The sequence below is a fragment of the Peromyscus eremicus genome, chromosome 4, assembly GCF_949786415.1.
Source record: "Peromyscus eremicus chromosome 4, PerEre_H2_v1, whole genome shotgun sequence".
NCBI classification, from domain to species: domain Eukaryota; kingdom Metazoa; phylum Chordata; class Mammalia; order Rodentia; family Cricetidae; genus Peromyscus; species Peromyscus eremicus.
Genome location: NC_081419.1, coordinates 123,521,260 through 123,546,441, shown reverse-complemented (window position 1 = coordinate 123,546,441; position 25,182 = coordinate 123,521,260). Strand labels below are relative to the sequence as shown.

Below are 25,182 nucleotides of genomic sequence, written 5' to 3'. Positions count from 1 at the left end.
TTTAAGCACTGGGGCTCAGGCTTAGGTCCAAGGTGCTGAATAAAAAGATACAACAGGTAGCAATCCTTGTCTTCATGGAGACTACAACACAGTCACTCCACCTGAAACCCCAGAGTCATCCTAAGGCACAGGGGCCTAACCCATCTGCATCCATAGCCAATACTCTGTTTTAAGCCTGGCCCATATCATCTGGACAAGAACGTCTATTACCTGTAACCTGATCTCTGCTTCCCACTGCCTTCAACACTTCCATACTCATTCTTCTCTTACATGACCACTTTAGAAAGGCCAACCACACCATCTTCTCCCTGCATACAGCCTGCTAAACCCTCTACATATCCATAGAATGAAGTACAAACCCATCAGCCTGTCTGAGACCCAGGAGACAATCTAACCTCTTGTGGATGCTTTGAGCTTATCTCTTATGACTGTTCCTGGTTGATGGTTCTCCAAGTGTGTGTTTATCCAGTGGCAACCACATCTCTGGCCAATTTTCACCTGCACCAGACCATCTGGATTTCCATTTAGGTCCCATACAAAGGCCTGTGCATCCTTACTCTGATGCTCTGTATATGTCTTTGCAAGGTGCGATCATTCTTATCTTCAGGATCTTTGCTACAAAATTATTTCCTTAAACACTCAGTTCCCAGCTTGCACATATGCTGTTCTACAAACCCTCCAACAACCAACCATGTGAACTTTCTTCTGAGTATTCACACAACCTCAAACTCTCTACTCACACAAATAACACCATCACATTGAGAGTCTGTCTGAGTCACAACTTTTGAATACCATGCACCCAGAGTAAAACTTGGCACATCAAATCACTCATCTATTGGTTAGATGAGAAAACTAAACCTCTGGGAAAAGCACCGACCTATGTTTTTTGGAATACACATGTACCTGGCTGGGATGGGACACTCATCTGCATAGTGGTTACCTGCTCACACGTGCTCTGCTTGTGGTTTTTATGAGCACTAATGTGAAACTCGAGCTTTTACTGTTATATGACCTTGTTTGGCACAGGCCACTGCCAAGACTGAGCCCTAGTTAGTCATGTCCTGTCAGTAAAAGCCAGTGCTCCTAAATGATCATGGACCAGTCAAAGCAGCCCTGTTTGTGACATCTTTGTGGAAGAATGTTCTGAAAATCTCTCCTGAATGAAATGAGGATATGACCACTCCAAGGTTTGGTTGAGGAGAAAGTTTTTAGTGTAGATATGAGGGAGAGTACAGCCAGAGGCATCTAGAAGAATCCAAAGCAGGGAGAGAAAGCGGTAGTAGACTAAACATGGCCATCAGACTGAACTGGGCTGGCCATGGGAGGAGAGGGGGGAGAGAGTGAAAAAGGAAGAGAAAAGAGAGGGAGCAAAAGAGACAGAGAAAGAGGATCAAAAGAGGAGAGGGCAAAGAGAACCAAGAGAGTGCATGGCAGAAATGGCAGAGTCATACAGGAATCAGAAGCTGGGGAAGAGAAGCAGAGCCCACAGGCTCTGGAGGCTTAGGGTAAGAGGAGAGGAAAGAAGAGCTGATAGGTACCACAAGCACTGAACAGCCTGGGGCTAGCATCCACTTTGGTATGCTAATAGGTACCACAGTAAGCCCTTTGTCCTTGGATTCTTTGGGACCTGACATCTAGCCAATGTATTTCTATTTATTTATTTTTTTATTTATTCTTTATGTCTTTCATATCATGCCTCCCAATCTCACCCATCCTCCCCACACCTCAAAATTAAACAAAATAAAATTTAAGAGAAAAAGAGGAGAAAAGGAAGAAGGGGGAAATCTCATCATGGAAGCTGCAGTGTGACACAGTAAGTCATGCAGTAAACCCCTTCATCCATATATTTTTACATGCAAGCATTCATCGTAAAGAATCACTGGGCTGGTTCAAGGCCCCTGGTCTCTGCTACACCATTGACACTGGGCTCTCACTGGGACTCTTCTTGGACATCCCATTGGGTCCTGTGTCTTGCAGCCCTGGGTCCACAGGACTGACCCCACCTCTTCCCGGCCCTATCATGCTGTAGCAGATCACAGATGGGGTGGATATTGGGGCGGGCCAACCACACAAACCTGGCTCTGGGCCTAGGTTGCAAGGTTGGTCAGCCCCCAGCTCTCCTCTGTCTTTGCCACCAGTTGGGCTCTCCAGCATTGCCCCAGCTAGTTCACCCCTTGCAGTGATGAGCGAGGGGCAGGGCCAGTTCTCAGGGTTTCAAGTCCTCAGGGTTAGTTCTCTCACACCTACATCTTCAGGGCCAGTTCTACTGTATTGCCCAGGCAAGGTGTAGGGGCCACTCTCCCAAGTAGCAATGTATTTTAATGAGCTGTTTTCAAAGGATATGTAACATCAGAGGGAAATCCAGTTAAATAAATCAACTTAAATCAAGAAAAAACTTTAGAACAGTACAGTGTATGTGTGGTGGGGGGAGGGGTAGATAGACTGTGTGTTAATTGAGATTCATGTCCTTATGACCACGTAAACAAATTTGTTTAATCTTTAGCAAGAACAGAGTCAATTTACAAGTGTGTGCTAATTGCCAGAATAAAAACTGATCCAGATTCATTGAGGTTTGTTGGCATAATTCTGCCAAAGCAATTGGCTTTGGCAGTGGCAAAGAAAGATTTCCAGAGCAATGTCCAAAGGATTCCTTATGTTTTCTGAGGATGTCACAGCACTTTGATAGACTCTATTTGCAAAGTGCTTCTCCAGCCCTGGGCCTGGTATGCTTTCTCTGCATCAATTATTAATGGCGTTAGCAGAGGCGAGTTATCATAATTAATGTCTTAATCCCACATAGACACCACCCCCAACATTGGGTCCACCTCTTGGATTCCTGCCATTCTGCAAAAATGTGTTATTTCTCAAGGCTTAGAGGACCTTACTTTTATGCAGGAGAATCAGACATGCCCGGATGTGACCTAATGTAAGAGTGAGAACAGGAAGATTGTTTTTGTAAGCGGTCTGAGTTACCAGGTGCTAAGATGGTTAGTGAGTCTCTTTCCAGGGAATTTGTAGCTGGGAGGACTTGTGTTGAATGATTGCATATACTCAGTTGTGGGGAGTGAGGAATATGCAAAGACCAGCACAACCCAACTCTGATGAAAATAGGTGATTTTTTTTTTCTGTTGTTTCCTCTGCAGAGGTTTATGTGTGTTCAGACACTGGGTTTCTACACTGGAAGTGGGTGGGGATCTTTAGCGGGCTAGGCCTAATAGTAGGTCCTCACAAAGGTGTGGACACTCAGAATGATTATATCCTCACCTCCCCATACACACTACACACACACACACACACACACACACACACACACACACACACACACACACTTGCTTCTGGCAGGGTTCTTTCCAGACTGTGCCATGTGAATACAGTATGAATATTCAGTCCGGAAAGCTATGAAATAGCTAAATAAAGTATATTTCTGTGTAAAGTTGGCCTGCCTCAGGCCTTTAATTATAGTACAATAAGCAGAATAATATGCCTTGCAAGGGTTCCCATTAGGCTTTGTTGTTTTATTTTTCCTTTGGAATTTGAGAATTTAACCGACAGGTTGAAAATGCACAATACCACCAGCATCTTGTCCATAGCTGAAGCTTAGTGGAACTCACACTCTAGGACCCGCCCATCCTACTCCTCTCCAGCCTAGGGTGTGGTCACCCCCCAGTAACTCTCCCTCACCTCGGATCTGGCACCACTTTCTTTGTTCAATGTTGCTCCTTGGTGAAGTCTCAATCCTTCAAGAAAACCGTAAGGCCTTCCAGGGACTGGGAAAATGGGACACCTTTTCTGAGGGAGCACACATGGCAGAGGCTCTCCCTGGGTCCCTGTGGGTGTGGAAGCAGAACAGTGCCTGATCCATGATAAGAAACATAGGGTCACTTGAGGAATAGCATACTCATGAAAGCCAGGAACCAGGACCCACTTTCTAGGCAGGAAACAGTCAAAGCACAGGAGGGCTCAGCTAGTACTCCCAGCCACAGCTCCAGTATGGAGGAGACCACAGCGTCCTCTGCTTGTCACAGGAAGCAGGTAAACTATGACCACCCCACTGTTGTGCTGGTTCAACAGGCCGAAGTCTGTTCTCAGCTCCCTGTCAGGTAGTGAAAGCCATGATCAGTTACAGACAGACATCAGTGTTGGTGGGAAGGTAAGGCTGCCTAGGAAGTGCCTGTGTCCATATGATGTGATTAAGTGTCTGTTTGGCTCTTCTAAGTCTGTGTGGGTGTGAATACAGCATCTACTCAGGATCTGAAGGACCCTGTCTGAATGATTTCCATACTGCCTATGTGGAAGTTCAATAATGAAGGTCTTGTTCACTGCCAACATTTGCCCAAGGACTGCATTACTGAATTGACTTATGAATACAGATGTTTCTCTATAGCCATATGCCATTGCTTACTAGGTAATAGACCAGAACACTTAGTAGGTATGTTAAAACAGTAGCTACTGAGTTTTCTGGCCCAACTAGTGGAGTGATGCTGGACTTCCGGGTACTTGGCATCTCTCCTGGGGTCACTTCTCTAGTTACCTAGGTCTCTATTATGCCTCCTTGGCACACAGTGGTGTCATTAATGTGTCTGACAGTGAGAATGGTCTGCTAGACTATGTTCAGGACAGATTCACTGCCACCTCCAATAAGATGTGTTGGTCAAAGACAGGCATGGGGCCCAGGCTAGGTTACATGAAGGAGTAGACTAGCACTCTTGATGGAAGGCATTGGCAGTGCAGGGTAGGGAGCTGAGTCACTGAAACCTTCCTCAGAAATAGTCACCCACCATTACCAGAAGCAATTCCTCCAGAAGGGACAAGAAGTTATTACATGGACATGTGTGGGGGGGTGTTGCAGATTTGCGCTCATTTGTTTACCTGGTTCTACTGTGTGCTAAAGAACATACTATATGTCTTTACAAGTATTCCCCTACCCCCTTTCTATGAGAACATGGGGCTCATCTACAGTTCAGAAATAGAGAAGCCAGAGTAAAGAGATTAATGAACTCAGGTAGGCTGTGTGGCTGGGAAGGGAGAGACCTGGCATTGAAGGCCCAGTCCCTCACAAGCCTCCTTACAACAACCTGCCTCCAAACCAGATGCGGAACAGTAGAGATATTGCACTCTACATTCATTCCCCTTCTCCAAGTGTGCAAAAGTGTTTGTTTTTATTGTAGTGTTAGAGAAGATGACCTCAAATGCATTATACTCCTTGACTCCTAATCCAGATTATGTGAGTTTCTTTATAGCAAGGAAAAACAGATGTGGAACACAACAAGCTGTTGTCAGCATCTTCAGCTGAAACGGTTTCTACCTCCCTTGGCAATATATCCCCAATACACCTGTCTACCCTCCAGTCCCCTCTCCGCCTCAGCCCCTCAGGACCTGGCTGCTAAAGTATTGCCTGTGAGCCAACAGCACCTGGCACCTGTTAGAAACACAGGCTATCAGGATCCAATCCAGACAGGTTAATCTGTAGCCTGTAGGTCTGCAGAGCCCGGGCGTCTGGCATAGGTACAGGTTTGAAGATGCTGCCTCCTGAATGCTGCAGTAGTCAACACAGATGCTGGCGAGTCTCTCAGGATTGCCCCGACTTAACCGCCAGTATTTCTCAGTATTCTCTGGTGTCATCATCTCTTTCCTGTTGCTATAACAGAACACGCGAGGTTGATACTTCACACATACACACAAAAATGTCTAATTAGCTCACAGTTTGGAGAGCCAAGAGCATGGCACTGGAATCTGCCCAGCTTTGGTGGGGGTGCTGATATTACAGTGGGAGCATATGTAAGACGAAACCATCACACAATGAACAAGAGGCCCCGAGGGACCAGGATTACTCTTTATAAGAACTCATTCTTTTGGGAACTAACTAATTTTTTTTTCTGAGACCCAATTCACTCGGCAAGGCCAGCATTAATCCATTTCTGAAGAATGGCATCCCTAGAGGCTTACGAGCTCCCATTAGATCCCCAAAGTTCCATCACCTCAACCACCACACCAGGGATGAACCTTCTAGCTCAGAAAGCTGTGAGTGAGACATGTAAGCATTTCCAAACTGTAACAGAAGGTGAAGCATTTTTAAAATAATCCCAAATGAGTCTACCAGTCAGCAAAATATGAGAGCCACTCTGGACCTGGGTGCTTTCAAGGTATGGTTCAAGGACTGGTCATAGCGAAATTCAGCCCACATGCTCACCAGTTGCACTGCCCAAAGTACAGAGAACTTCCACTCTAGATCTGTCTGCCTGGTGCTTTGGCCAAGCCTGTCACTAGTAGGTTCCTCTCTGAGTTTATAAACACACCCATCTTTGCCTGAAACCTCTGCCCCAGGCTATGCACTGGGTGGTGGCATTGGCTGAATGCAACACTCACTGCTCAATGTCAATCCTTCACCTTGCCCACCTTCCTCAAGAGGCTAGAAAAGTTAAATCTTCATGCTCGTTCCATACTTTCTTATAACCTATGGTGGCCATGGATTCAGCTAAGGAGTCTCCTGGGAGGTTCTGTTCACCTTCCCTATTTTCTTTGACCTCATAGGTGTTATCTGGGGTACAAGCAGCCACAGAGAAGCCACAATGGAAAGGCAGTGAGATTATAGAGATACAGTCATGATTCCACTGGGCACTGAGTCAGCACCTTCTGTCTCCAGGGTCACATCTAGTAGGAAAAAGAAACTTGATTGTTCAGCTCCTGAACGGGATGAGTGCTCGAGGTTTTCTAGAATTTCTTGGTCTATTATTTCTAACCTGTACCATATCTGCATGTTTCGAATTGTTGTGCTTTGAGGGAGACTTTACAGTGTAGGAGGAAAAGAGAAAAAGGAATGAAACAACAACAACAAACCCCAGAAAAGGTGGATAATAATTGGCATTGACACCGATTCCTGTAAGTCTGGAGGACGCACCAGACCAATGATGACCTGACATGTCCAATTTTCCCACCATCTTTCTAATCTATCATTTCACTAAAAGAATTTGGAAGTGATGAAATTGAAGAATTCCAAGACCTAAAACTCCCGTTCTCATGAGTAATGTGTTCGTACAGCATGTAAAATTGGTGCCATTCATCTTTGTCCCCGTTTCTGACTTATGAACTCAAGTGCAGCATCACACTCTGGACCAAGCTTTTAAGAACAATCAGACACACTAACATTTACCGACATTGGAGAATAATTAAGAATAAGAAAAATTGTATAATTTTTAAAATGGACCTAGATCAATCCTCTGATGAGAAAGGCTTCCTCTTTTCAATCCTCTGATGAGAAAGGCTTCCTCTTTTCATTTCTATGTGACATAAAGGCTTATTGTGTACACTAGCATTTTCCTGTGTAGTATTTGTGTCCAATCATATTTCTGAAGGTGAACAGTATTTTTTATCCCACATCTGTATTATCTGTGGCCCTGGCACTCTTTGCTGGGAGAGGCATGGGTCTCTGCTCCCTCCCCTGGAGTCTACTTAGATGAAATTCAGGTTAGCAGAAAGAGGGTGCCAGCAGTGATATTTATAACTCTTGAGACTGATTAAGAGAAGTTTGTGTAACCTGTATCTTTGACAGAAAACTTGAGCTAGAGCCCTGAACTGTCATTTAAGAAGTGCACAACCTGAAGGCTGCCACACTGTGCTGTGGGGTAGAATGGTGTAGCCTAACCGGGACGCTCAGGTAGCAGTTTGTGGAAGGGTTCCCAGCTTTCCCAGTCCCCATTTTTCCAGGTCCAGATGCTCTTAGATAGTGCTAGAAGACATGGTTGATCTTCCAAGGCGTTCATGCACTAAGTTTGGGGCCATCTGACTGCAGCAGTAGACAAATCCCCAGGGAGGGTGAGTTTCTCTGACTTCGCCTGCTGTTTCTCATGTTGTCCCCTAAACCCGAGTCACATCATCAGTGCAAAACAGATTCTAAAGCCAACTCAAAAGTCTACACTTCACACGACCCAGCCTCTCTAACCTCTGTGCCCCATTCCCTGTGCCTAGAAGCCTGGACTCTCTCCTCTGTCCAGCACATTTATGTTTAGGTCTTGGCTGATTCTTGCCACAGCTTTCTACTTCCAGATCTGGCCACAGGCCCGGGTCCACCTTTCTCATCACACATGTACTCGTGGCAGCACAGGGTAGCCTACACCCTGGGTGTGACTACATGGGCATGGGGTGTTCTGCAGTCTTCTCAGCTATGTTTCTGAGCCTAACACCACACTTAGCTTCTGCCAGCCCAGCAATCCAGGCTGAGCAATCTGCTCTGGAAGGGCACTGCTGTGGGGTGTGAGCCAAGTCTGTTAGCCATGGAAAAGAGAAGGCACACGCCCACTCAGAGCAGAGGGACACCCTCAGGCTGCAGTCTTGGGGAACCCAGAGCAGCGCTCTCAAGAGGGAAGACGCAGTGAAGTATGTGTGCCGGTGAAGCACATGATGTATGTAGAATCCTGGCACAGAGCAGGGCAAACAGCAGGACTAAAACAGGACTCTTATTCACGGATGCAAGGGCTTATTTCTGCTAATTGTATGTGTTTAAATCTCGCTTTCAGTTCTTTATGTAGAATATGTAATACAAATTTAGTTTATCAATGGTATCAATGATATCATACGCATCAGTGCTAAGGTATTCTGCTTCAGGCTAGACGTATCCAGGCTTCCTTTTACATACCTTTATTAATGCTTCATATATTCATTCAGAGATTGTTGTAATGGGAGTTATATTCCTCAGAAGCTGTGAATTACATGATTACACAGACTGTCTCCTTGCACCTTATTCAAATTCCTGACCCACAGATCCATATGCACTGAGTTTGGGGGGGGTCAGTTTGTTAAACAACAACAACAACAACACAAAACAAACAAAAACAACAAGACAAGTCTGCTGATGATTTCCTAGTACCTAGGGTTGTACAGTTTCTAATGTAGTTTTAATTTTTATTTTGGCAAAACCCAAATCACATAAAATTTTAGCATCTGTATACTTTATATGAACTACTATAGTGTTCTGTTCACTCAGAATGTGTGATGATGGTGTGAGGGGAGATGTAATCACTTTATACCCAAGTAACTTATTTCCTCCATGCTCCATGCTTCCCTCAGGCCCCTATACTACCTTCTTTGACACTGGACTCCCAGGAATATATTTTAGGGTGCTTTATCTGTCCCATTTTTTCTCATGATAGACTGAATATAATTGCAAATCCTTTAAAGGATCCCTTTAAAGGGTCCAATTTGCCTCTTCTTGAGTCTAGGCTAGCTTAGAGTCTTACTACTGACCAAAAGAGCAGAATGGAGCTGACATAGTATGAACCGGAGACAGTTATGGCAGGCTGACCTCCTATTCACACGTCATCATCTTTAGCACAAAGACATCAGCTGCTCCAAAGCTACTGTGCTGGGTGCAAGCTCAGAAACATGTAGGTCCCTGACCCAGCTCTGGGGGAGAGCAAACCAACACACTCCAATTCCAGACGTCTGGGAAGTCACAAAGGGTGACAAACAGTCTCCATGGACCCCTGTTCCAATCCTAACCCAATGAGCCATGAATATGGAGTTGGGATAAGTTTGTCACAGCCGTAGCTAATAAGCACATCCTGTAAACTATTTGCCAATAACTAAGATTCCAAAAGTTTCAAATGTAGTTTTCATTTTTTTTTTTTACTGTGGCAAAAAGCACACCACCATCAAATTTCCCCTCTTAAGCATTTTGTACTGTATAGTGCAAGAGCATTAAGCACAACCTTGTTAGCCTGTAACAGATCTCCGAAACCTTTTCATTTTGTATTCTGAAATTCCATAACTAATAGACAAATACCCACTATCTTCTCTCCCACTAGCTTCTAGCAACCACCACCCTACTTCCAGCTTCTGACACAGACCACTGGTATGTGTCTTCTGTGACTGGTTTACTTTACTAAAGTCCCCAATGTCCTTCCAGGCTATAACATATGTCAGAACTTCCTTCTTCTTAGAGGCTGAATAATATTCTGTTGTATGCATACTACACTGTTCTTACTCATCTGTTGATGGCTTCCGTGTTTTAGCTGTTGCAAATAATGTGGCTATGAACATGGGCATGAACTACTCAAGACTCTGACTTCAATTACCCTGGATGCTTAGCCTGAAGTAGGATGGCTGAGTCACAGGGTAAGGCTGTTTAATCTTCCTTGGTGCCTTCATTTTCTTTTCCACAGTGGCTGCCCAACTTCACAATCTGCCAACATATATGGGTCCACTTTCTCCACATCCTTCTTAAAACTTGCCTGGATGTGAGGTCAGTTAATGTGATTTTACCACTTGATTGTATTATCTGGTAAGGCAATTCTTCACTTAAAGAAATGTCTAGCGTTGCAGCCTCATTATTTTTTCATGAATTTGTGACTCATACCATCAAGTTTAAAAGGCAACGAACACTGACATTCTGATTAAACAGCCTCTGCCCTACCAATCACCATGGAGGGTTTCTGCTCTCCTTACTCCATGAGGAAATCTATATAGTTTACACTCTATGGCTCTCAAACATATCTTGCTGAAATCAATTCTTGATATCTCATCTTTGGTGGTTCTGCTAATGCCACAGCAGGGTTCAGGTTAGGCCCGGGTACCAGAGATACCCAGAAGCGAAGTCGCTGACCTTGAGAGGAAGATACCACCAGGATAAGGTGACAGCCAGGTTGAGCTCTGAATGAAGTTAGTGAGAAGAAGCTAAACAAAGCCGGAGATGGAGGTGGGCATCTGGCATGTACGCACACATGCACTGGTGCATGTATGTACAAGTACGTGACAAGGTAGGAGGAACCCCATGTTCTGGTATTAGGGGCAAGTGGTGGTGAGACTGGGGGGCCTACAGCTACTGTTCCAACAGCTTCATCTCCTCTCTAAATTGTCTGTCCTGTGTGGCTAGAATGGAGATGCCCAGGAAAGGCCGGTAAGAGGGCCAGAGGCAAACGTGCATTTTGCCCATCTTACTCCTGGACAATCCTCACAGCCAGATGGCAGGCAGAAGGAACTGCAGGAAGCTATTGTGATAGGGTGGACAGAAATGGGTCTAGATGTATCCAAATGAGAAGGAGTGGCTACGAAGGTAGGATGGACATCTAAGCCCAGAAGAGGGGAGAAATGAAGCCTCTGGGAGTGGGCTCCCTCCCAGAGGAGGTAGGAAGTTGGAGGAGGGCTGGAGGATGGCAGGGAACCTGCAGAGCATGTGGCCACTGAGGAACGTTCTACGCAGTGAGCTGAAGGCTGAGCCTCGAACACTGTCTTAGAACAGAGAAATCAGCTGGGATCCTGCTGCATCTGCAAGTGATCTCTGATTTACAGTGGCTCTGCTTAGGATTTCCCAACTCTATGATGATGCGAAGTGATAAGTATTCAGCAATGAATACATTCTGGATTTTGAATTCGTTTCTTATCCAGTCTGGTGCTCTTGTGTCTGGTTCTTTTTCACCTTGCTGTCCAGGGCAGAGAGAAGCAGCCACTGAGAGTCCTGCAGGGCCACGGGAAAACAACTAAGAATGCAGCCTGTGTGTTGCCTAGCCATTTAGATGCTGGGCAGGTTGGGTGATGTGGTGGTTTGAATAAGAATAGTCCTCATAGGCTCAGGTATTTGAACACTTGATCCTCATTTGGCGGTGCTGTTTGGGGAGGTTTAGGTGGTGCAGCCTTGCTGGAGGAATCTACATCACTGGGGGTAGGCTTTGAGATTATATAGCCTCATTCTGTTTCCAGTCCCCTTTATCAGCTTTGTGTTTGCGACCAAAGACACAAGTGCTCAGCTTCCTACTTCTGTCATGATGCCCACCACTTGCTGTCATACCTCCCCACCACGATGGACTCATCCCTCTGGAACCATAAACCCAAATAAACTCATCCTTCTATAAGTTGCTTGTGGTCATAGTGTTTTATCACAGCAACAGCAAAGTAACATACAGATGTATTCAGTGCAGTTTAAACTTACCATATTTCATCATGGGCTTGGTCTCTCAGGGCAGAACCCCTACTGTAAGCTGAGGAAAATCTGAAATCCACAACCAACAGTGATGTCACCAGACAGCTTGGTTTGGAGTTCCAATTATGGTCTGAATACGAAAGACCACCACATGATTATATGTTTAACCTTGGCTCCCAGCTAGGGACCTGCTTTAGGATGTTATGAAAGCTTCAGAGGGTGGTACCTACATGGAAAAAGTGGGTCACAGCAACACGGAACTCTTCCTTATCATGGGCTCAAAATACATGGAGTCAAAGCCTGTGGACTGAAAACTTTGAGATGGTAAGCCAAAATAAATCCTCACTCGCATTGTTTGTGCCAGTCATTGATCACAGTGATGTCAAACAACTTCCGCAGCCCTTCACCCTGACAGCTCTGCAACATTCAGGAAGGGCGGGAGTGGAGGAGACTCAAGGGACGGACGTGTGCACATGTGGGACCCCAAGGTCCTCTCCTGGACTAAGCCAGAGCCTATAGGAACAGATGTGATTTGATATGGCCCTTCAGAGACAGTCAAACTCATGCCTGACTTCCCCCCTACAAATGTACTGGCTTAAAGACCACTGGACAGAGTCCAACTCACTAAAATGTATTTCTGAAATACACAAGGCTCTGAATGCCAATTCCAGGAAAACCAGTGTTTCTGGGCAGTATCTGCAGAGAAAAAAAAATTCCATCTTCTGGGAAAAGATTAATGCCAAGAGCAAGACAAGAACAAGGGTGGACCCGCTGTGCTGTTCAGTTTATGTTGTTGTTCGGGGGCCTGTGGCACTGGAGACAATAGGCACCTCCCCTCTGGCTGCCTGGATGTTCTGCAGGTGATTTCTGCTCTCCTGGACTCCTAAGTGCCTGAGTCATGCCTAGCCTACGTCTCATATCTCACTTGCTGACTTTCTGTAGGCATTGTACCCCCTGGAAGCCATCTACACGGCGCAGATAAATAACCTAAGTATGTTTTGCTCCACTCGGGACTTACCCTGTGATAGAATAGTCTCCATCTCTTTGCCTTTTGCACAGGATGTGCAACTGTTCTAGCAGTTACTGTAGGTTCCAGCAATACCAAGAGGCCTTTGCAGCCAAGCACAGCAGGGTGAGATAGCATGGCCTTTAGAGACAGGCAAAGAAGCAAGCATACTCTAAAGACGGGCCTCTGCAGCAGTATTCCACTCTGGCAACATAAGGCTGGACAGCAGGTTGGCACCCTCTGGCTCTCTTGGTCATGCCAAGTGGCCAAATGTAGAAGAGGGGCATCTCCAGGGTGTGCCGAGAGAACCAAATGGAGTCACAGGCACACTCCTCATCTCCCCTTCCCTTTTTCCACTCCTCCATTCCCTTCATTGGTGCTGCCATTTGGCCGGGGAGAGACATCACTAGCCATAAGGACCTAAGAGTTGAAGCTGCTGTTAGTTTTCCTGTGCCAGCACTCATAACACGGTGCAAACAAGCCACACAAGTTTGGGTCTGGCCCCTCCATTAGAAATGCCTGTATTTCCTAAATCCACTAGCTCACCCAGAAATCAGAAGAAGTCACCCACATGTCTTCAAAGACAGCTATTCATCCCTGAAGTGAGGAGTTGAACAACAACAACAACAAACCCAAAAAACAAAACAAAACAACAACAACAAAAAACCCAAAACAAACCAGTATTTCCACTCCAGCCTGAATACAAACCCCAGGACCAGAAAGGTTAGAAAACAAAATCAGAAACCCCTGGAGACTGGAAGATCCTCAACCATGCAGAAGTGACAGTGACTGAGGCCCATCGTCAGCCAGCACTCAGCTTTCCATTAGTTCCTTCAGGATTCTGCTCCTCTCACAGGCTCAGTTTCTACGGAGGTGTTAATGTTTCCCAGGGGCCATGGTTTTCCATAACTTACTCTATGTCACCTGGATAACCTCATGATTGCCACGATACAGTGGGGCTGAGAAAGAAGGAGACACTTGCTATGCACCCCATCAAGGCTCACCATGTCCCTGCCATGGCACCATTCACCTGTCCATCTTCTCCACACTACACTTATTTCTATTCCACTCCCTTGACATTGCCAATCCCCAAGTCCCTTCATATACATTCATGAACACACAGCTGCCTCAACCCTCACTCAGCAGACAGACATATATTTCAGATGGAGGACAATGTCTAAAGAGGTGGGACTGATTTCTCTCTGGAGGGCAACAGAGAATCCCGGAAATATCCAGTCCTTAGCGTGAAGTTTCTGTTAGTGCTGAAGCTACCCTTTCCTTGTGCAATGGCAACAGAGAACACCAAGGAACAGAGAACACCAAGGCTTTGGGACCCCAGGTTAGAAGCAGAACTTCCTAGCAGGGTAGTGCTGTGGGAAGGTCCTTGGGTAGATGGAAGGATCTACATTGTGCATTTGAGTATCCAAGGCAACAGAGGTGTCCTAGTAGCTAAGAAGAGGTGTATAACACCAGTTAAGGAATGAGCTGATTACTGTTAACCTGTCCCTCATTCCTGGGTCCTGATGCTGGAGGAGTGGGTATACCAGATACTGAAATACTATGATCCCACCTGTCACCCTGGGAGAGATGAGTCTTAAACTGGATGCAAGCCTCCGCAGGTCACTGCGATAACTAGAGGACAAGACAAGGAGAAGCAGGGGTGTCCTGGGCTAGCTTACAGATTATACCAAATATTCCAGCTATCTATGTGTCTGATTCCTCTGGGCCTCAGTATACCTGGGTAAGACTGGTGGCTGGAGACAGTCAGTGCAGGTTTCTGTTGGGGATAGGGAAAAAGGTCAGTGGATTGCAAAGAAGCCTCTCAGTGAGGGGAGCCAAAATGGCCAACCAGTAAGATGAGAAGCAAATATCAAAATTTCAACTCTCCCAAATGCAGTCTTGAGGCCACAGAAAACCTGGATACTTCAAAATACTCATCCTCTATCAAAGAAGAGAGTGCTGGAGGCTGGGGTCATAGCCAAGCACGGACAGAGCGAGGTCACAGTGTTCCAGTCATGTCTGCACCGACATTTCCTGTGTCCATGGCCATGTAGGTAGGTGACGCACATCCAACAGAGCAGTTGTTGAAATGTGGGATGGAGACACACTCAGTGACTCAAGGTCCTGAAGTATGTAGTTCCGAAAGGTCCCGGGAAAATCAGCAACACGAAAGGGAACTGCAGCGTTCTACACGTTCTGAGTCAACAATAGAATAAACTGCAGCACTGTAGAACACATCTGGGGATCTTTTTCATAGCCAAGACACCAGTCAGTAGGAGCAGTCAGGTTAGCAATGGCGCCAAAGAGCATTACAACAGGACCTGGACAAGGGGCTCAGAGAAGGTGGCTAGGGGCACAGGATGTGGTGCTTCTGGCCCCTTTGGTGGAAGCTGTGCTGCAAGTCACATAACCCTTGCTGTCAGAGAAGCCACATCTACACACACACACATTCCCACCTTCCCACACACACACAGATGTGTACGCATACAGAGGCGGGGTCAGGATGCAAGTGAAAGGGAGAGAGTGAGGACATAATAAACCCGATTATTTCCCTGCACTTAAACTTAAAAATTCTATCTCTGCCAGGGAATTTAGAGAATTATATTATGTCAAAGCACTGAAATGACTGAACTCAAGCCCTGGAAGTGGAGGGGCGGGGAGTAGTTTGCACAATAATCAGCCAGTTCCTGGTTCTGTGTAGGGGAGATGGAAGGACCGGCACAGAGAAGTGAAAAGGCTGGATCGGACACAGGCATCTCAAGGCTGGGGTCCAGGTGGGGGACAGCCTCCAGGTCCTCTCTGCAGTCACTTTGAATTCAGGGAGCTTTTCTGGGTCATGCAGAGCAGATAAACAGTTCCGAAGTCTATCTAGGGATGTCTGACCTTCAAGCTCCGGCCAGACCCTGCTGCATCCACCTCAGACACTACACATAGCTACGATTCTTCTGTGAAGGCTCACCTCTTCTCACCACCCTGAAGCCCTGCACCAGCATTCCGTGGTGTATTCAGCTGGTAGAAACAGGGTCTCTTATGAAGAAAACATATGGGAGACAGGCTGAAAGTGAGATTTTGGAGGTGAGGGTGGGTGTAGAAATGCCTCTATCTTACTAGGTGCATTTTTAGACTCTGCAAGTCATTAAGCGTAGGGCTGGTGCCAGTCTCTCATAGGATGAGTTGGGTATCCTAGAAATCTACTAAAACTCGGTCTTGAGCTTGCCTCTCAGCATGGATATGCACTGGTCCCAATTCTATCCCAGAGAGTGGATCTTGGGACATAAACCCACTTATTTCAAACCTGCTCCTGCTCAGAGTCATCACCACCAGGTGAGGACCAAGCTCACAGGAATTCATTTAAATGCATATTATACCCACCATGGAAGAATAGGTTTATATAACATCCACTGTTTTAATTTCCTAAGGGAGAAGGCTGAATCCCAAATGTGTTGGAGGTGAGAACATCGCATTCTGCTTTCTGAAGTGTGTTTAAAGTTGAGGCAGTGGAATGCAACTGTAGTGGTCCTAAGTGTCTGAAACATGTTTGCGTTTTAGATTTAAATACTTTTGGACCAAGAAAAAAGTAAGGAAGGAACCGATAGAGACATATCTGAAATGACAGCCCAATCTATCAAATGATAGATTCAAATGAGACATCATGATTGTTCAAAATATGAATTTCAACAGCAAATCCTTTCTAAAAGACGGATCTTAGGCTCAATCTAAGTTTTCTCTCTTTGAGTTACATCCCCAAAGTGCTCTATAATGTAATTGAAACCCAGCTAGGAACTAAAAGCTAACAAAAATATTCACATTAAACACACTTGATGGGGGTGGAGAGATGGTTCAGCAGTTAAGAGCACTGGCTGCTCTTTCAGAGGACTAGGGTTCAATTCCCAGCTCCCACACGCCAGCTCACAACTGACTGTAACTCCAGTTCTAGGGGATCTGATATCTTCACACCAATGCACATAAAATAAAGATTAAAAAAAAGAGTCAATAAAGGCATTTAAACACACACAGAGACACAGACCCCCCCACACACACACACACACTTGAATTTCAGCAGCAAAATGCTTGTCTCTGTAGTAATGCTAACTGGACTCTACACATTGTTTTTTTGTAACTGAGGTTTCAAAGTTGTTTCTGTGCTTTCTGAAGCAATATTTGCTTGTTTGTGGCACTGGGAATTGAACACAGGGCCTTGTACACTCCAGACAAGTACTCTACCACTGAGTTATATCCCTAGTTTATTTTTATTTATTTTTTTCATTTGAGATGGGATCTTGATAAGTTAAGTTGCCCAGGCTGGCCATAAACATTTTATGTAGCCTAGGTAGACCTTGAACTTACAAGCCTCCTGCCTCAGCCTCCTGGGCAGGTGGGATTATAAGAGTATACAGATCTGGCTTTTATTTTATCCTCTCTCTCTCTCTCTCTCTCTCTCTCTCTCTCTCTCTCTCTCTCTCTCTCTCTCTGTGTGTGTGTGTGTGTGTGTGTGTGTGTGTGTGTGTGTTTGAGAGAGAGAGAGAGAGAGAGAGAGAGAGAGAGAGAGAGAGAGAGAGAGAGAGAGAGAGATTGAGAAATTTTCCATTTATGATTATTTGGTTCTGATTGTTCTTCCAATCCCAATGCTCATCCATTGTTTTTCTCTATTGCTTTATTTTATTTTATTTTGGGTAATATATTTAATAGATTCTTTGTCACATGGAGGCTTACATGTGTTCCACACGGTGGCTGACTTTCATTGGTAATTTGACTTATGATGGTTTAGGCCATGAATTTTATGCAGTGAATGGGGAAAGCTTTACAATATGATAGGAATCCACTTTTAGTTAAGTTAGCTATATTCAAACACTATTGCTCACATGGCTGTCCTCTACATCCCCTGAAAATCTTTAGCAGACAGGACTGTTGACTGTCTCACACACATTCCTGTGGGAGAACTGGTCTGCCCTCAGGAAGTGTATGTACTGTCCTCCTGTGACCCCTGCCAGGCAGCAGTTATAGGATGCAGATACAGGAAAGGCAGGCCCATTCTGTTTTCTCATCTAGCCAGTGACTGTAAGCATGCCCAAAGAAACAGCCAGTTAAGACTTGTGGTGGTTTGTATGAGCTTGGTTCAGTGTCTCCGAAGATTGCCCCATCGTAATCCTGGGTCTGTTTAAGCGGCCCCTGGCAGCGGGATCAGGATCTATCCCTGGTGCATGAGCTGGCTTTCTGGAGCCCATTACCTATAGACTGACACCTTGCTCACCCTTGATGCAGGGGGGAGGGGCTTGGTCCTGCCTCAACTGAATGTAGCCCCCCCCCCCCCCCCCCCCGCCGCCAACATGGGAGACTTACCCTTTTGGAGGAGGGAATGGGAGTGGGTTGGAGGGGAAGGTGGGGGGAATGCAAGAGGAGAGATGAGAGGGGGATCTGTGGTTGGTATGCAAAATGAATTTTTTAAAAAAATTTTAAATAAAAAAAAAGTCTTGTGGTTTGAATAAGAATTGGCTCCCAAACCTCAGATATTTGAATGCTTAGTGAGTGGCAGGGGTGTATTTGAAAGGATTAGTAGGTGTGACCTTGTTGGAGGAAATATGTCACTGGGGGTGTCTTTGAGGTCTCAGAAGCCAGAGCCAGACTCAGTTTCTCACTGCTCCTTCCTGCTGCCTGTGGATCTAGATGTAGAACTCTCAGCTCCTCCAACACCATGTGTGTCTAAGTGCAGCCATGCTTTCTGCATGCTGATAATGGACTAAACCTCTGAAACTGTAAGTAACCTCCAATAAAACGCTTTCCTGGTTAAGAGCTGCCACTGGGGCTGGCAGTGGTGGCACAAGCCTTTAATCCCAACACTCAGGAGGCAGAGGCAGATGGATCTCTGTGAGTTCGAGGCCAGCCTGGTCTACAGCGCGAGATCCAGAACAGGCTCCAAAGCTACACAAAGAAACTCTGTCTCGAAAAACAAAACAAACAAGAATTGCCATGGTCATGGTGTCTCTCACAGTAATAGAGCACTAAGATAAGACTCAAAGGCATCCTTTACCTAGCTCTTTCTTCCTTTAGCAAATAGTGATGATCATAAACATTTATTTTCAAAATACTGAGGAGAATGTGATTGAAAAGCAACAGAGTCTCAGAAAAGTTAAGAGGCTTCTTTAAGGTGGTTCAAAGCTCCATGGGAAAGCCCAGAGTTTGAAAGATTGACCTTTTCACAGTGCACCTGAAAGTTTTGCGGGGACAGAGTGACAACCAGGGACAGAAGATTCCCTTTTCCCTTTGCCCCCAGTATACCATGTGTTTGTAAGAAATGATGGCCAGGGAACTGGGCTACAGAGTGGTGCTCAGTTGCTCACAGAGTCTCTTTGAAACAGGATTGCAAACTCTGAGCAATAATTTGAAACACACAAGAGTCTTGCACAGAGAATGTTGAAAATTCACGTCTAAAACCACCTGCTGATCTTCATTATTACATTTCTGGTAGCATGGGTAAGAGACTGGTTAGCCTGCCTCATTTTTTTTTAAAAATATTTCACCTTTTTGACATTGTGCCTCCAGGTCCCAGTGCAGTGAAACTAGGTCACAAGCTATGCCCCTCAAATATCTCACATGAGCACATTTCTGTATATAACAGCCCCATGTAACATTCCAATGTAATCCAATTGCTTCTATCAGCTGATGCTGACAAGTAAACACCTCATCCTTCCATCTCACGGTGTTTCTAAAATCTGGTATTGTTCAAACCACAGGTTGCAATACTGTGCCAGTCCCTGCCATCCCTGGGGATCTGTATTCTCCAAAAGGCAGGGAAACTGGAAAGGGACAATGTGAGAAAGAGGCCTGCACTGGCACAAAAATATCAAGGTTTTATCTGGGAGGACATGGTGAACGTGCTCACCCACATGCCAACTGATCACTTAACAAAAGGTTGACCAAGGATCCCTTTATACAGTGCTCTTCACAAAGGTATTCCAAAGTCTACCCAGCTCCAAGAAGGCCATTGACATTTTGAGAAATGGCTTTTATCCCAAAGAAAATACAGAGGTATACAGAGGGGATCTGCAGGGAAGGCATTCCTCCTGCAAACCCTCCTGGCCTTCTCTGGTATGTGTGGCACCTCTCTCTACTACGAAAATCACACTGGGTACCAAATCCCAGGCATGGCACCTTTCTGAGGGCCCAGTAATGGTGACAGGAATGCCCACCCAAGGCTTCTTAAGGAACACCTGGAGCATGTAGCACTCGCAGTGAACCTTGCAACAGCAACAGCGGAGGAGTTGATGTCTCTGAGAGAAAAACTTACATAAGCAAGTGTCTTCCAGCAAATAAGACTCACTCGAGGAGGCTAATATGAAGGACAAGTTAAGTCCATTGTAGCCCTTACATGTATGTTACTGCTAACTGTGGAAGAAATTGCTTATGACTTACGAATTGAGTAAAGTTTTTTTTACCGTTTTTTAAAAAAGTATTTTGTTGTTCTTGCAGCAACTGGTCAGCTAGAATCTCATGCCCCCAGGGAGATAGGTATAGGAAATTTAAAAAGCCTCTTTTCCTTAGTAGCTGGATTTGTTTTTCCTCTTGCAATGCCCCTTTCCTGTTCCTCCAGGAAGAATAGAAGGCTGTCTCCCCCCGCCCCTCAAGATATAAATGGGGAGAGGAATGCCTTCCCTTGCATTTGAACATCATCTGTACTCTACTGGGGTCACTAGTAACAGTCATATTTTGGAGCTAAAACATAACTCAGTGATACAGCCATGGTTTGCATTTGTGGTGAGGCCCTGGGATCCAATCCAGCATAGAAACAAAACACACACACGATGCTTATTTCTGATGGCCAGGCCAACCTGCAATGAACTGCCATCAGCCTCAGAGACAGGACCATGTGCAGACTGATGAAGTCAGCTAAGAATGCCTTTTTTTCTTCTTAAGGTTAAAACCAAAATGAAACATGCATGAAAATTCTGTACAAAGTAAGCATATTACTTTGCTAGGTCATTTAAAAATGAACTGAAAAAGCAATGTAATTTACTATTTTTAACCCATGAATTTGCTGCTTTATTGGCTACTGTATATATATTCATAATTGTATAAGCTTACAGGACACAAAGTGATGCTATGATCTAGCTGTATGATGTGGAATAACTGAATCAAGCTAATTATCATATCTCTCCCTTCATGTCTCATCCCTTTGGGGGATGGATTTTGAGGTCTTTATTCAAGCAAGGCCTCCAGTACTCTGAGAAACAAGGAGAGGTCGGGGCATCTCTCTACGTTTCTATACCACTGAAAATTTCTGCAATAGAAACGTTTGAAATGTTTCCCCACTCCCTCTGCCCCCATGCCGCAGTACACCCTTACTGAAAAGGGCCAATTAATTTATGAGTACTCTCTGCACAGGCAGGCACTGGGGGCAGGGTGAGAAAGAAGGGCACCTGATCACATACAGAGCCAAGTTCGCCCTAGCAAAGGGCCAACGTGTTTGAAGGCATGAGGAAAGGAAGCAAAAAAGGGAGGTGCTTCCTCACACATCCACAGGCCCCCCACCTGTGGTCTACAACTTCAAAAGGACGGTCAAAGGTACCTGCAACTCCTCTGAAAATTCCACTCAGCTTCTTACTTCCTTCCTCCAAATTGACACCAGACTGCTGATGCTACTTTGGCGACCCTATTTTTCCTCTTCCAAACACTTCTCTGCACGCACCCCTGCTGCTCCAGCAGAGAAACCTTTACAGAGAAAAGTTAGCTGGCTCTGAGGTTTGTTAGGAGGCTGTCACCCGACCGTCTCAAGCTGCAGGTCTATGCAGCTCGCCACCTCCTCTGGGTTAGGCTTCTGACCAAACTCGTTGGTCTGTAGAAGAGGTCCTCACAAATTCACGCCCCACTGCCTGATTCTAAACAGAAAAAAGAACCCCTCGGTATTTCTCCAACCTACGTCCCTCAAACAGATAAGCGGGGTCCACCGTTTGCTGCACCAAAAAACCTGGTGAGACTATGGAAGGCACAGGCAACCCAGTTCTTGCCCGCAGCGCAGAGGCGCCACCACCACATCTAACACCGCAGGAGGCTGGTGCGCACCTTAAGTCTGAGGTGCCGCGTGCCTGAGCTTCTGCAGCCAGAAGACCTCACAGGAAATGAGGACTACCAGAAGACCCCTTCCTGTTATCCTTTAGTAAAGCCAAGCGATCGCTGCCTCCACAAAGCTCAAGTGAAGGCTCCCACGCCTAGGGAAGGGTCCTCAGAACAGGCAAATGCCCAAAGTCCTTTCTTAAGGAAAGTGTCTAACTCCATGGGTGGTCCACTCTTTCTCCAGTATATAGAGGGAGAGCGCGAATGAAGTGGAGAAATCACGCTTGGGGACAACAAAATTAGAATCTGAACCCCGTTAGCGCATCTGCTTGCCCCCATCTAGGCGCCAGGACCGGCGGCTCCGAGGCTGCAGACTGTCGCGCTTGCCAGGGGCCGGACAGCTCATAAAACCCCATCTCTTCCCGGCCGGAGGTAAGGGGCTCTAGAAGTCCTGTCCTCCGCCCAGGTAGTACATTGTGCCCCCCACCTCATCTAGATTCTCCTGAATTCTACCTTTCCTTTGGCCCTTTCCTTCTCTGTCCCATGTGAATCTCAGTGCCAGCTCCGCGGGTGCCCTGCTCACCAGTCCCTGTTGGACTCAGCTAGGTCGCTCCACGGATTGGTCGTTATCACCGAGGCTGGTGTTCCTGTACCCCAGCCTGGCCCCGAGAGCCTGGCTTCGTCGCACTCAGGACACAGACTCACTAGCTCTAACCGACGTCGCACAGCAGCCCCTTCACGCCGCCTGGGTACCCAAGGTGGCGAGGCGCCAAGGTGCAGCCCGGGCCGATAGTACCGGTTCCTGTCCTCCGCATCTTCCCCTCCAGGCGCCATCTCCCCTCTCACGGGGCGACACTGTGTCTCCCCCACCGCGACCCAACGGGACTTACCGCGGCCGGCACACCGCCGCCTGGTCTGCGAGCTGCGAGGCGGAGCAGGACGCCCGCCTGCGCCAGGGCATCCTCCCGCGCCCGCCGCCCGCTCGCCGCCGCCGCCGCCCACTCCCGCAGCCCCCGGTCTTCCCGCGCCGCTCCGGCGCTTCGGACTTACCTCCGGGACAAGGTGACCCGGCTGGTGCGCCCAGGCGGCCGCCCGCGCGTCTCAGGAGCCGGCGAGCGTGCGGGGCGCGGTGCGGTGCGGAGCCCGCCTCTGCTCCTGGGCTCGTGGCTCTCCGCCTCTGCCCTCCCCTGTGCGCCGCTTCCCCCGCCGCTCCCCTCCCTGGATCGCAGCCAGCGCCTGGATCGCAGCCAGCGCCCCGGGTTGCCCCGCGCACACGGTTCCCCAGCGCCAGGCGCCGGGCAGCGCCGCCGCCCTAGCCGAGCTGGGTCCTCTTGCCCCCCGGGAGCAGAAAGGGCGCGGGTTGAGCAAGGGGTGACCCGGAGTGCGCCGCTCCGCTCTATTGGGTTCACCGAGCCTGGCGACTTGCGTGCGGGAGGAGGCGGCCGCGGGACCCAGGGGAGGAAGAAGAGGAGGAGGAGAGGGAGCAGCCGTGCGCGAAGGTGGCCGCCAACTTTGCCCCAGGCCAGCCGTGCCCTCGTCAGTGATAACGGCTGGCTGGTGGCCTGGGGCGGGTGTCTGGAAACATTGGGGCGACAGAGGCTGGGGGGAGGGGGACTGCCACTGGGGACTAGGAGGACAGGAATTAGCCTCCGACTGTGGAAATGATGGCTTCCCTTGGTCCTAAAAGGCCTCCCTAGGCTCCAGGTCGACTAGAGGTTCAAAAGAACCCACTCTGTAGGTCCAGAGAAAGCCCAAGTCCTGACCGGCGGAACCAGGATTAAAGACAGAGGCGGGCGATCGTGAAGTCCATACTCTGAGACTCAGCCTGCAGCCGGGACCTAGACTTGGTGTAGGTACACTGCGGGTGGCCTGAGAGTAGTAGCCACTGGAAAGAAACTGGGGCTGGGGGTGGGGCAGAGTGGTGGCTTGGAGTAGGTCGAGGGGAGCCCTAGGAGAGCCGCCTACGGAGACAATCTACATTTCAAACGTCGAGGGAATCAAGCGCGAGTGGGTGTGTTTTCGTTATAGATTTAACAGAGAAGGAACCAGAAAATTTGCCCAAAACAGGATCAAAAGTTGTTTTGTCTGTGCGACCCCCTTTCACCAATAGTGGAAGACTCTCTGTACTTCAGCTCAGTCAAATCCAGGCTTTTGTCCTGGGGGAGTGGACGCTGCTCATCCCCTAGTGGTTCCTTGGTTTTTATAGCTTTCTTAGACAGAGAGCCCGCCCCCTGCCTGAAAACCAAGTTTTTGCCCCAGAAACCGTTGCATCTAGCCAAGTGAGCCCTCCGCAGCCCTTGGCTTCCACGGACCCTCAGCAGTTTGTAGGGAATAATCAAATGTAAGTGACATAGGAGGGAGGCTGAGCTGATTAATTGACCCAGGTGTGTTCACAGCAGCTCCTTGCTTGAGTTCACCTGAAGGTTTTTACATCTAAATATCACACTCATTCCCAACTCTGCAGCAGCTAGGCGCCTGCCTGGCTTGCTTCCACTGATTGCTCTTAGCTGTGGACACGCTGTTATCTGGGATGGCCTGAAAAGGACACTGTGAGTGTCTCCCCCCCCCCCCCCCCCATTGAGCAGCTCTTAAATGGAAGGAAAATGTCAACCCTGCCTCTGTAAAACACCTTACAGTCTCTGGTCCCTTCCTGAAAGGAATATTCTCTCCTCTCCCCAGAACTGCTAGGCTGAGCATATATCGTTAGACCCATGGAGGTGAAGAATCGGCATTGCTGTTTGTCAGTTGAAGAAACTGAGGCTTGAGAGACGGGAGCCCCATGGCTCCCAGACTGCATGAGTCACCTGCAACTATCCTTCATTTTCTATATTTAAGGCAGTGCTTTCTTGATAGCCAGTCTTTAGGCTGGCTTTAGAGGTACGCTTAGTTTTGTCAGAGCACCTGCCTGGTTTTGGTTTACAACTGCTTGAATTTTAAAATAGAATTTCCCTGATATAACAGGCAAGTAACTTGTGGAATGCAATATTAAGCCTGACCACAGGTCCCCATTGGCTCTTTTCCCTCCAAACTGAGAGCAGAAGGAAGATGGTACCTTTGCAGTGTCCTCCAGGGTTGAGTCCCTGTGACCTGTCTCCATGAGCTCTAGTACTGTGAACGGTTTCCAATGGATGCTTTACTAGGCCTTTCCAGGGCATATGAGCACAGAAGTTTATCCACAGATGGACAGTTTTATCTAGCGTTTGGGTTGACTGGATGG

The 25,182-nt window shown here is 47.2% G+C and overlaps 1 protein-coding gene across 1 annotated transcript in view; it reads right to left on the bottom strand.

Moving 5' to 3' along the window:
• Window positions 1-23,129, bottom strand: part of Syndig1 (synapse differentiation inducing 1) — a 163,709-nt gene extending 140,580 nt beyond the window's left edge. Inside the window, exon 1 of the mRNA XM_059259649.1 lies at window positions 23,016-23,129. The gene's annotated coding sequence lies outside the window, so the exon portion shown is untranslated. The remainder of the gene's footprint in view (window positions 1-23,015) is intronic.
• Between the last annotated feature and the right edge of the window lie 2,053 nt (window positions 23,130-25,182).